General features: G+C 38.8%; 1 pseudogene; it reads right to left on the reverse strand.

Moving 5' to 3' along the window:
• Positions 1–797: 797 nt before the first annotated feature.
• LOC150060190 (chromobox protein homolog 3 pseudogene) lies at positions 798–1,362 on the reverse strand (annotated as a pseudogene).
• Between the last annotated feature and the right edge of the window lie 7,828 nt (positions 1,363–9,190).

Genomic DNA, 9,190 nt, shown 5'->3' on the forward strand with positions numbered 1-9,190 from the left:
CTCATGATCTATGAGCTTTTAGTATATAGATTCTAATACTTTGTAAAGGAATGCTCATTACATAAACTTCTAATGAAAGGAAATCAAAATTTATCTTAGTTGTCTCATCTGGGTAAGGGAAGCTGTTGATAGATACTTTTCCTTTCAAGACATTTTGCAAACGTATTGCATTTTCTATCTATGGCAAAGGCAGGAGGACCTAAAGCTGAGGCTAGGCTGGCTATCTAGTAAGTTCAAGGCCAGCCTCAGCTGCCTAGTGACCTTGTCTTAAACAACAACAAAATAAAACAAGGGCCAGGGATGTAACACAGTGATACATCATTTGCCTACCTATGCAAGGCTCTGCATCTGATGCCCAACACCTCTAAACAAGCAAACTCTCCGAAACAAAAAACTACTTATGTAAGTATTTTGTTTATACACACACAAACACACAAAAAAAATTCAGGATGGTCCTTCAACATAGCAGTTAAAGACAAGTAGTTCTGAGTAAGTCATGGCCAAAAAAAAGTTGCCTTATATTAAAAAACAACCAATCTGTTTCTGAATACAGAGGAAATATACCATCATATTAAATATTCTTTTCTGATAAAGGAAGCAACTACAGAAAGCCTTAATTATATTTGTTCAAAGTAACCATTGCTATTGAGGGAAAAAAAAGAAAACAAACTCAACTCCCAATACTACTTTCAAAACCAACATATCAAACTTGATTTTCATTAGAATGTAGTAGTTTCACACCATTAATTAAAAAACCAAGACTCAGATTTTATATATATGTATAAATGTATATAAAAAACAATGCAAACAATTATTGAGCTTCATCTTCTGGACAAGAATGCCAAGTTAGTCTCTCTTCATAAAAAGCAATTACAATCTGAGGACACTTCATATTTGCCTCTTTTACCAGCACCAAGTCAGCTTCATCTGAATCTTTCCATTTCATGAGAAACATCAATTCTCCACTGCTGTCTGTGGTATCAATGATTCGTTCAGGATCTAGACCTCTAGCAAAGCCCCTTGGTTTGTCAGCAGTATCTCTTTTTTTCTTTGATTTGCTGTCATCAGATTCACTGTCTGATAAAGATTTTCTTTTTGTACCATCCTTTTCTTGACCAGCTTTTTGAGAATTAAGAAATGCTTCAATTAATTCTGGACAATCTAAATTTTCTTCAGGTTCCCAAGTGTTATCAGCATCGTAAATCCCTTCCACTTCAGGAAGTATTCTACCTGCCCATTCACTACACGTCGGTGCAGAACTTTTTCCATAACAAATCCTTCAGGCTCTGCGTCTTCAACTTTTTTACTCTCTCCGTTCTGTTTCTTTCCCATTTTTTGCAATGCAGTTTTGTTAGAGGCCATTTTTAATTGTAGACTTGATGAGCTATTACTTAGATGCTCCCATTCGCGATCGTGCAGCAGCAGTGTCTCCGGCCCGCAGGCTCCCAGCTCCACAAGAATGCTTTTTAAACAGTTTCAGGTACCACATGTAACTCAGTATTTATTTTTTTAAGGGGGAATGTATGACTGTGGTTAAAAATGCCATCACATTGCAAATCTCATGATCATCTCCAACTATTTTGAGGCTATGAGGTTGAAAATATGGCAACACTCTGAGCAAGAAATGATATATTTAGAGATTAGATTAATGAAGAATTGTCTTTTCCTCACTATGGTGCAAGTGTGTTATGTATTTGTTTGTGTCATTACTGGGGCTTGAACTGAGGGTCCAGACATTTTCTCTCAAAGCAGGCATTTTGTGTCTCAATGTGTGGCATTTTAGCCACATCTCCATTTCCAGCTTTTTGGTGGTTGATTAGATATAAAAGTAGTCTCATAGGCTTTCATGCCTGGGCTGGCTTCAAACCACAAACTTCAGATCTCAGACTCCTAAGTAGCCAGGATTACTGGCATGAGCCACCGGTGCTGAGATGATAATGCATTTTTAGTGCTGTAGAGTCCTGCAGGCTTGGTGTCTGTGTGTGTGTGTGTGTGTGTGTGTGTGTGTGTGTGTGTGTGTGTGTGTGTGTTTGGAAAGTATCATTTTGAGAATTCTATTGCAGAAAATTCAGTTCCTTAGATACCCTAGCCTGTGCAATGTCTAAAGGCTTGAGGCCAAAGGAGCCGGACTGTGTAGGGCTTGCTCAATGAGCAAACGACCACAAGCAGTGGAACTAATAACCAGAGATAATGCTGAACTTTGTGCAGTTATAAGGAAAAAAATTAGTGTTCTAGAATTCACACCACATTTGTTTAATCCTTGGATGATTTGGTCATTGCTTACTTTGTCTTAGTTTTCATTTAAAAATGTGGTCTAAAGAGTTTGTATTTGTTGTCGTTGAATTCATTCTCTTCAAACCATACATTTCCATTTGGTAATGTAGGCTTCAATCTTTGCCATGGTTTTAATATTAAAATATTACACATTTTGTGATAGGATAGTGCAAAAAGAATTTGGCATGACACATTTTTATCTAAACTGTTTTTCTGAAGGGTAACATCTCATAACATCTCAGCCTTGAAACTCTCAGATTATTTTTACAAGTCTATAGATTGTATTTGCTTTATCCTACCCCCAAATGGTTTTACAACATAATTATCAATAGAAAGATTTTGTGTGGAGTGTCAGGGGAAACTGAGCTTGAACTCAGGGCCTAGGCAGTGTCAACTGAGCTTGAATTCAATGCATGGGAACTACTGAGTTACACTCAAAGCTGCTACCTTATCATTTGAGCATGGGAACTACTGAGTTACACTCAAAGCTGGTACCTTATCATTTGAGCCACAGCTTCACTCACTTCTGACATTGGTGATTCATTGCAGTTAAGCGTATCACAAACTTTTCTGTCTAGGCTAACCAAAACACTGTGATCTTCAGATCTCAGCCTCTCAAATAGCTAGAATTACAGGCATAAGCCACTGGCCTTTGGCTGTTTCTCAGTTTTTTACGTGAAGATAAAGGAAACATCTTTCCACAAAGTCTTGAATTCTTGAGGTGTGACCCATCTTGCTTAATTAAATTAATAAGCCCAATGAGTCTTCATTACATAGTGTTTGATGTGGTTTGTGGAAAAAGTAAAAAGCAACCTATTTTTTCTCCAAAGGTATTTTCCACTGTACTCCCTATGTGCATAAATTCCAAATAATTAAGAGTACAAGAGCATTTTAGTGTCCTTGCAGCTCCCCATAAAATATCATGACTATTTGTATCTAAAGGCTGTTGACAAAATCCTGCTGAGATACTGCTGAGCCTTGGGTTTGGACTGCATGTGAACTCTGAGATACCATGTACCAGAAGCTCTGTCCCTTGTGGGGTCGGTCTCACAGGTACCTTGAAAAGATGTGGCCTAGTGGGACAACCTTTGATCCCTAGGGGATATTTTGAAAAGATTAAGGTAACTCCCAGGTAATCTCTGAGCTCTGTGAGCATGAGTCATGATAAGAGAATCTTGACCTTAGAATTTGTTTTCTGGATTTTTATATGGCAATAAGATATGTTTGTCCTAAAAGTACTCCTGTGTGGTGATGCTGCCATGACATCTTCATCAGAATCAAGTAATGGCAGCACGGTGTCCTTGAACCCCCTAGAACTTTCAGCTATATAACAACAACAAAAAAAAAATTGGGAGGGGGCAATAGTGTTCGACAAGAAATGCACTCACTACTTTACCTATGTAACTGTAATGGCTCTCTCTGTACATCACCCTGATGTAATCAAATAAAAATTTAAAAAAGTCAGCTTTTTTCATGTGTTTTATTATAGCAGGGAAAAAAGGAACTGGTGTTGATATTTAGACCTTTCTTGGTGATGCTTTATTATTAAAGTTATATTTGCGTCCTACGCTAACAGCTGGCTGGCTAGTATGTTAATAATTCTATTTTATGCTACTATCAGAAAGTCTGGTATAGTGTAAACTGCTATCTAATTTTGTCAGTGATATCGTCAGTATTGCCAGTTTGAATAAAATAGTCTTTAATCAATATGTGCATTGGACAATCTAATCTCAGTTTACTGTGAAAAGTAAATAAATATTGTACTCATGCATAAATTCCTGAAACTTTTACATTCTCATTAGTCAGATCATATAATTTTGAAGCTGCCCACTTTTGGAAGAAACATACAGGGATCTCACACATAATGCTCACGCTAACAACAACATACTCTTCCTTATCCTCAGACCAAATTTCCTTAACAAGACTTCTTCCTTATAAACCCTGTCTCCCAAGAAATCAAATATTTTACCTATTAATTTCAAGTAAAGTCCACTTGTCTGACAGTAACTTAATTGAGCAGACAATATTACTGAGGCAGCTATCATTATGTCCTGAAAAGAGACGCTACCTCTAGAACTACAATCTTTTAATTGCATTCTACTATTTGTGTTTTCTGGAAATGTATAGGGCTGTTTATAATTAGAAAGTGATGTTATAAGTCACCTTTCTCTCAGATGAGGTTTTCTTGAGAGAATCTACATGGGTAACCCCATGCCATCTTTACAACATTTTGAAGCAATTTTCAAAAAATTCAAAACAGACGATCCTTTAAAACCTTATGATTCATCTTCATTTTTTTTGTGGGTCATACAGCTTGAACTCAGCCTGGGTGCTGTCCCTGAGATTTTAGCTCAAGGCTACCACCCTATCCCTAAGCCTGGGCATTGTCCTGAGCTCTACAGCTAAAGGATACTGCCCTACCCTGGAGCCAAGCCTCACTTCCCATTTTCTAGTGATTAATTGAAGATACGAATCTCAGGTCCTTTAGTGCCCTGGATGGCTTTGAACCTTGATCCTCAGATCTCAGCCTCCTGAGTAGCTAGGATTACAGGCCTGAGCCACCTCACCTGGCTTACCTTCAGATGTTTTACTTTACAATTAAATCTTGCCTGATGTAATGGTGTGTGTGTGTGTGTGTGTGTGTGTGTGTGTGTGTGTGTGTGTGTGTGTATGTGTGTGTGTATGTATTTGTGTGTGTGTTAAGGGCGCTGTCCTTTAACTTTTTCACTGAGTAGCTTGGATTACAGGTGTGAGCCACCAGTGCCCAGCATTTGACATGATTTTTAAAAAATTTGACATGAATTACTGTAATTTAAGTCATGCATAAGAAGGCCTTTTGCAGATTCTTCATGCTATCTTTCTCTTTTTTTGTTCCATGAATTTTTGTGATAATGAAATTGGCTAGTTTATTATTTTTACACTGTTTTACCAGTCCCACACCCTGACTCTCCTAGTGAACATATGTCAATATTTGTGAATAAATATGAAAACATTTCAAAAAAGTCTCCAAATTCTAGATGTGGAGAATTAACTTTGATAATTGATTCAGAACTGAAATTTCAATCAGCTGCAAGTGAGGTTGTGCATTAATTGATGGGAAATGTTACCAGTGTCAATGTGGACTGAAATGTGTATACAACTAAAGATACCAATGATAATGATGGTGATCATTACTACCACCCATGATAGTAATGATAATAATAATAATGGCATGGACAGAAATGTTTGTGAAGGTGGCTGAGTCTCAAATTGATAAGGGAGAAATGATCAGGTTGAAGTATTAAGTGCTCATGTTACATAAGTACTTGTAATTTTCCTTTGATTTAAATTTGCATTGTATTAAAAATTGCATCTTGAGCCTGTAATCCAAGCTACTCAGAAGGCTGAGATCTGATGATTGTAATTCAGATCTAAGGATTGTATGTTAAAGGCAGTCTGGGTAAAGTCTGTGAGGATTTTAACTCCAATTAACCACCAAAAAGTCATAAGTGGAATTGTGGATTGCACAGTAGAGTTTTAGCCATGAATGAAGTGGTAGGAGTGGTCAAGCCCTGAAGTCAAGCTCCAGTTCTGGCACACACACACACACACACACACACACACACACACACACACACTGCATACTTTTGAATAGCCCAAGAAATAAGTGGATATTTATATGGAAAACTACTCATTCTCTCTACTACTTACCTGTTTCTACTCTGAGAACCTGAGGATGTCCTATGTCTCTGTTGACAGCAATACTATGCTCCTGTTCTGAAAAATAATACACAGTTTTACATCCGGGTCTCTGTGCCTTGATTCCTCTAGCAGTCAGCCAGCACCAGACCATCTTCCCAGCTACCATACAACCAGTTGCTGCCTTCTAAGCTCTGTGCTCGAGCAGCCAGAAGTATACCCTCCCATGGATTTTAGGAAATAGAATTTGCTTTGTATCTAATTTTTGGGCTGTCCTTGATTGGGGTACAGTTTGATATGTAAAAATAACAAAGAAACCTACAGAATGAGAAACCTACAGACTTGCCAGGCCATGATCTAAAGATGGGTGATTCCCAATCATGCCCTTTTTCTTTCCCAGTGAACTGAGAGCCCTGGAAGAGCCTCATGTATTGGCACAGCCTATGCAAGCGAGGCTTGGGGTTGCATCTGCTGTGCATTTAGGGGAGTTGAGTCTGCCTGGTGAGATCAGGTGGAGGGGTGACATGGGGGTGGCAGCTTGAAGCCTCTGAACTTTGAATCTTTGGCTCTGAACACCAGATGTAGCTGGTAGGGTTTGTAAGAGTCATTTCTCCTCCCAAGACCTTGTTGTGGTGGATGATATTGAATAAGGGGGTGGAAAGGGCAAGAAATTTATAACAGGTTCCATATTTACCCTTTAGAGCATGTACAATGGGCCACAAGTCTGGGAAAATTTTAGGTATAGTTTCTCATTCTCCCCCAGGAGTAAAAAGGAATAAAAATCTATTTTAAAGTTTCCTTTACTTCTTCCCAGGAATCTTTACAGAGATAAAAAAAACTTTTTTTTTCCTGCCAAGGGCCATATAGTTATTTATGCTATTATTCAGGGGCCTTATAAAGTTAGCAATACACACAGATAGCTGTGAGCGACCCACAAATAGCATCCTGAAAGCATGCATGTTGGTCCCATCATACACCAAGTGATTTCACAAGCTTTGCATACAGCCTAGGGGACGATGTTCCTTAGCCTTGTGTAAGATTTGATTAGCAGATATAGTTTGTCAGGGAACAAAGGGGAATCACAGACAAAGGGTGGGACAAAGGGTGAATCAATTTGACGGTGACACTCACTGGACATTATGATGGAAATGAAATTTACAGTTTAGGGGTTTGGGGGATTGGGAAGAGGAAAAGTGGGAGAAAATTAGGGAGGGCATGACACTGTTCAAAAAGAAATGTACCCATTGCCTGACTTATGTAACGGTAACTCCTCTGTACATCATCACTTTTTCTTTTAAAAGATTTTATTAGCATTGATTTTTTATATCATAGTTCAAATGTCATGTTTAACAAACAAGTATTCAAGAAGGGAATCTCTATATGCAATCACTGGCACATAAATTTTAGAACATAATTAAAATTAAGCTGAGAGTTTTATGTCATAGATACCTATCAATCTATATAACATAACATTATGTCTATAGAATACATTATCCCATCATAGATTTTTATGTCTATATAGCTATATTTATATCACCAAGACTGCATCCATAACCTTGAGCACCCGAATATTGAGTCATCGCTCTTGTACTGTTTGGATTTAATATTCACATATCAAGGAGACCATATGCCTTTTATCCCTTTGGTCCTGACTTATGTTGCTCAACATGATTTGCTCTAGTTTCATCCACTTCCCAGTGAATGCCATTATTTTATCTTGTCTGTTAGCTATGTAGAATTCTATTGTATATATGTACCACATTTTTTGTATCTATTGGTTTGTAGCGGGGCATCTGGGTTGTTTCCATCTCTTGGGCTATTGCATCATCACTTTTTCAATAAAACTTAAATGTAAAATAAAAACCTCAAAGATCATTTTAGAGTACTCCTTTTCATAGTAACTTCTTGGGAGGCTTCAGCCATCCACGGGAATTAGTCCACTTGTATATGTTTAACTTTATTTGTTTTTGTCTCCTTAAAAATTCAGATTGAAAAATAAGGCTCAACTTTCATAAACATATGCATTTTACTGAGCTTTCAGATGGCAAGAATCTATCTCTCAAGTATAATAAGTGACGCACCCTACCCTGGAGTTAGACTATGCATTATTTTGTGACCTTCCCACCTCAAGCTGTCAGCCCATGAGCCATGAGCGAACCCATGACAGGTGGGAAAGAGCTGCTCTGTAAACCTCTATTTCTCATGCTGCATTGTGTCATAGTGAGTTTTGCAAAAGGTCCTATTTTTGGTGAACATTTATACTTAACTATAATTATTTTCCATTAAAAAAAGCTATTATCTCAGTTACTTATTTTGGTTGACTAACTCTTATGTATTTATTTCCTCCCTCCCCACCCACACAATCATTTCCATATACGAAGAGAAACATTGTATTTGTGGTATGGTAATTGGTAATTATATGGTTCCTTTCTCTTGCCTCCCCATGTGCTTTCAACATAGCACTGGGACTTAGCAATGAGCACAGCAATGAGGCCTTAGTACTGCTTGTTGTCTGGAAACCATCTAGGGGAACCTTCTGCATTTGGCTACACACCTTTTTCTTAAATCCAGACACTAAGCTCCTTTCTAGGATTGAAAGGCTGCGAGAATGCGTCTCTCACACATTGCACTGGTTTTCATTTTAAGGAAGTGTCTGGGACACTAAGGAAAGGATTGCCAAGAGGCTGGGGCCCTGGATTTCCATTTGGAAAGGTTTTCGGTCAGTGGGATGTGGATCAGTGTCTCAGAAGGATCTGGTGGGTCTTGAGTCAGATCTCGGTCCTCTCGGAGGGGCTTCAGGAAGTGGTGATGTGATCAGTCAGAGGTCGGCTCATCCAGTCCACTCTTCCCTCATACCCTCGGGCACAGGGGATGGGCTAGCTGTCATTCACCACTCCTTGGTGCTTTTTCTGGAAATGTTGTCTAATAGTTTCTCTTCCAAGCACCCTATACGTCTACCTCCTCCATTTCTACCATGGAGAACAAACCCAGTCAAATCAGGACCGTGAATAGCAGTCATTCTGGTACAAGGTGCTTTCTCCTCAGCCACAAAGGGCTCATTGGTCACAATTGACTCCTGGGCCCAGGTCCTGCAGAATGTCCCTTCACTCTCCAGTTTTCACTATACCTTGTCCCATGGGAGATGGACCCCATTGGTTCATGGTGGCCCGTTTGTGATTGTGTGCCCCAGCTGCTGCAGATGGTGGATTGGGAACAGAGCCACCAGCTTCCAGTAATT

Source organism: Megascapheus bottae, chromosome 7 (genome assembly GCF_031878675.1).
Source record: "Megascapheus bottae isolate mThoBot1 chromosome 7, mThoBot2.hap1, whole genome shotgun sequence".
Taxonomy (NCBI): Eukaryota; Metazoa; Chordata; class Mammalia; order Rodentia; family Geomyidae; genus Megascapheus; species Megascapheus bottae.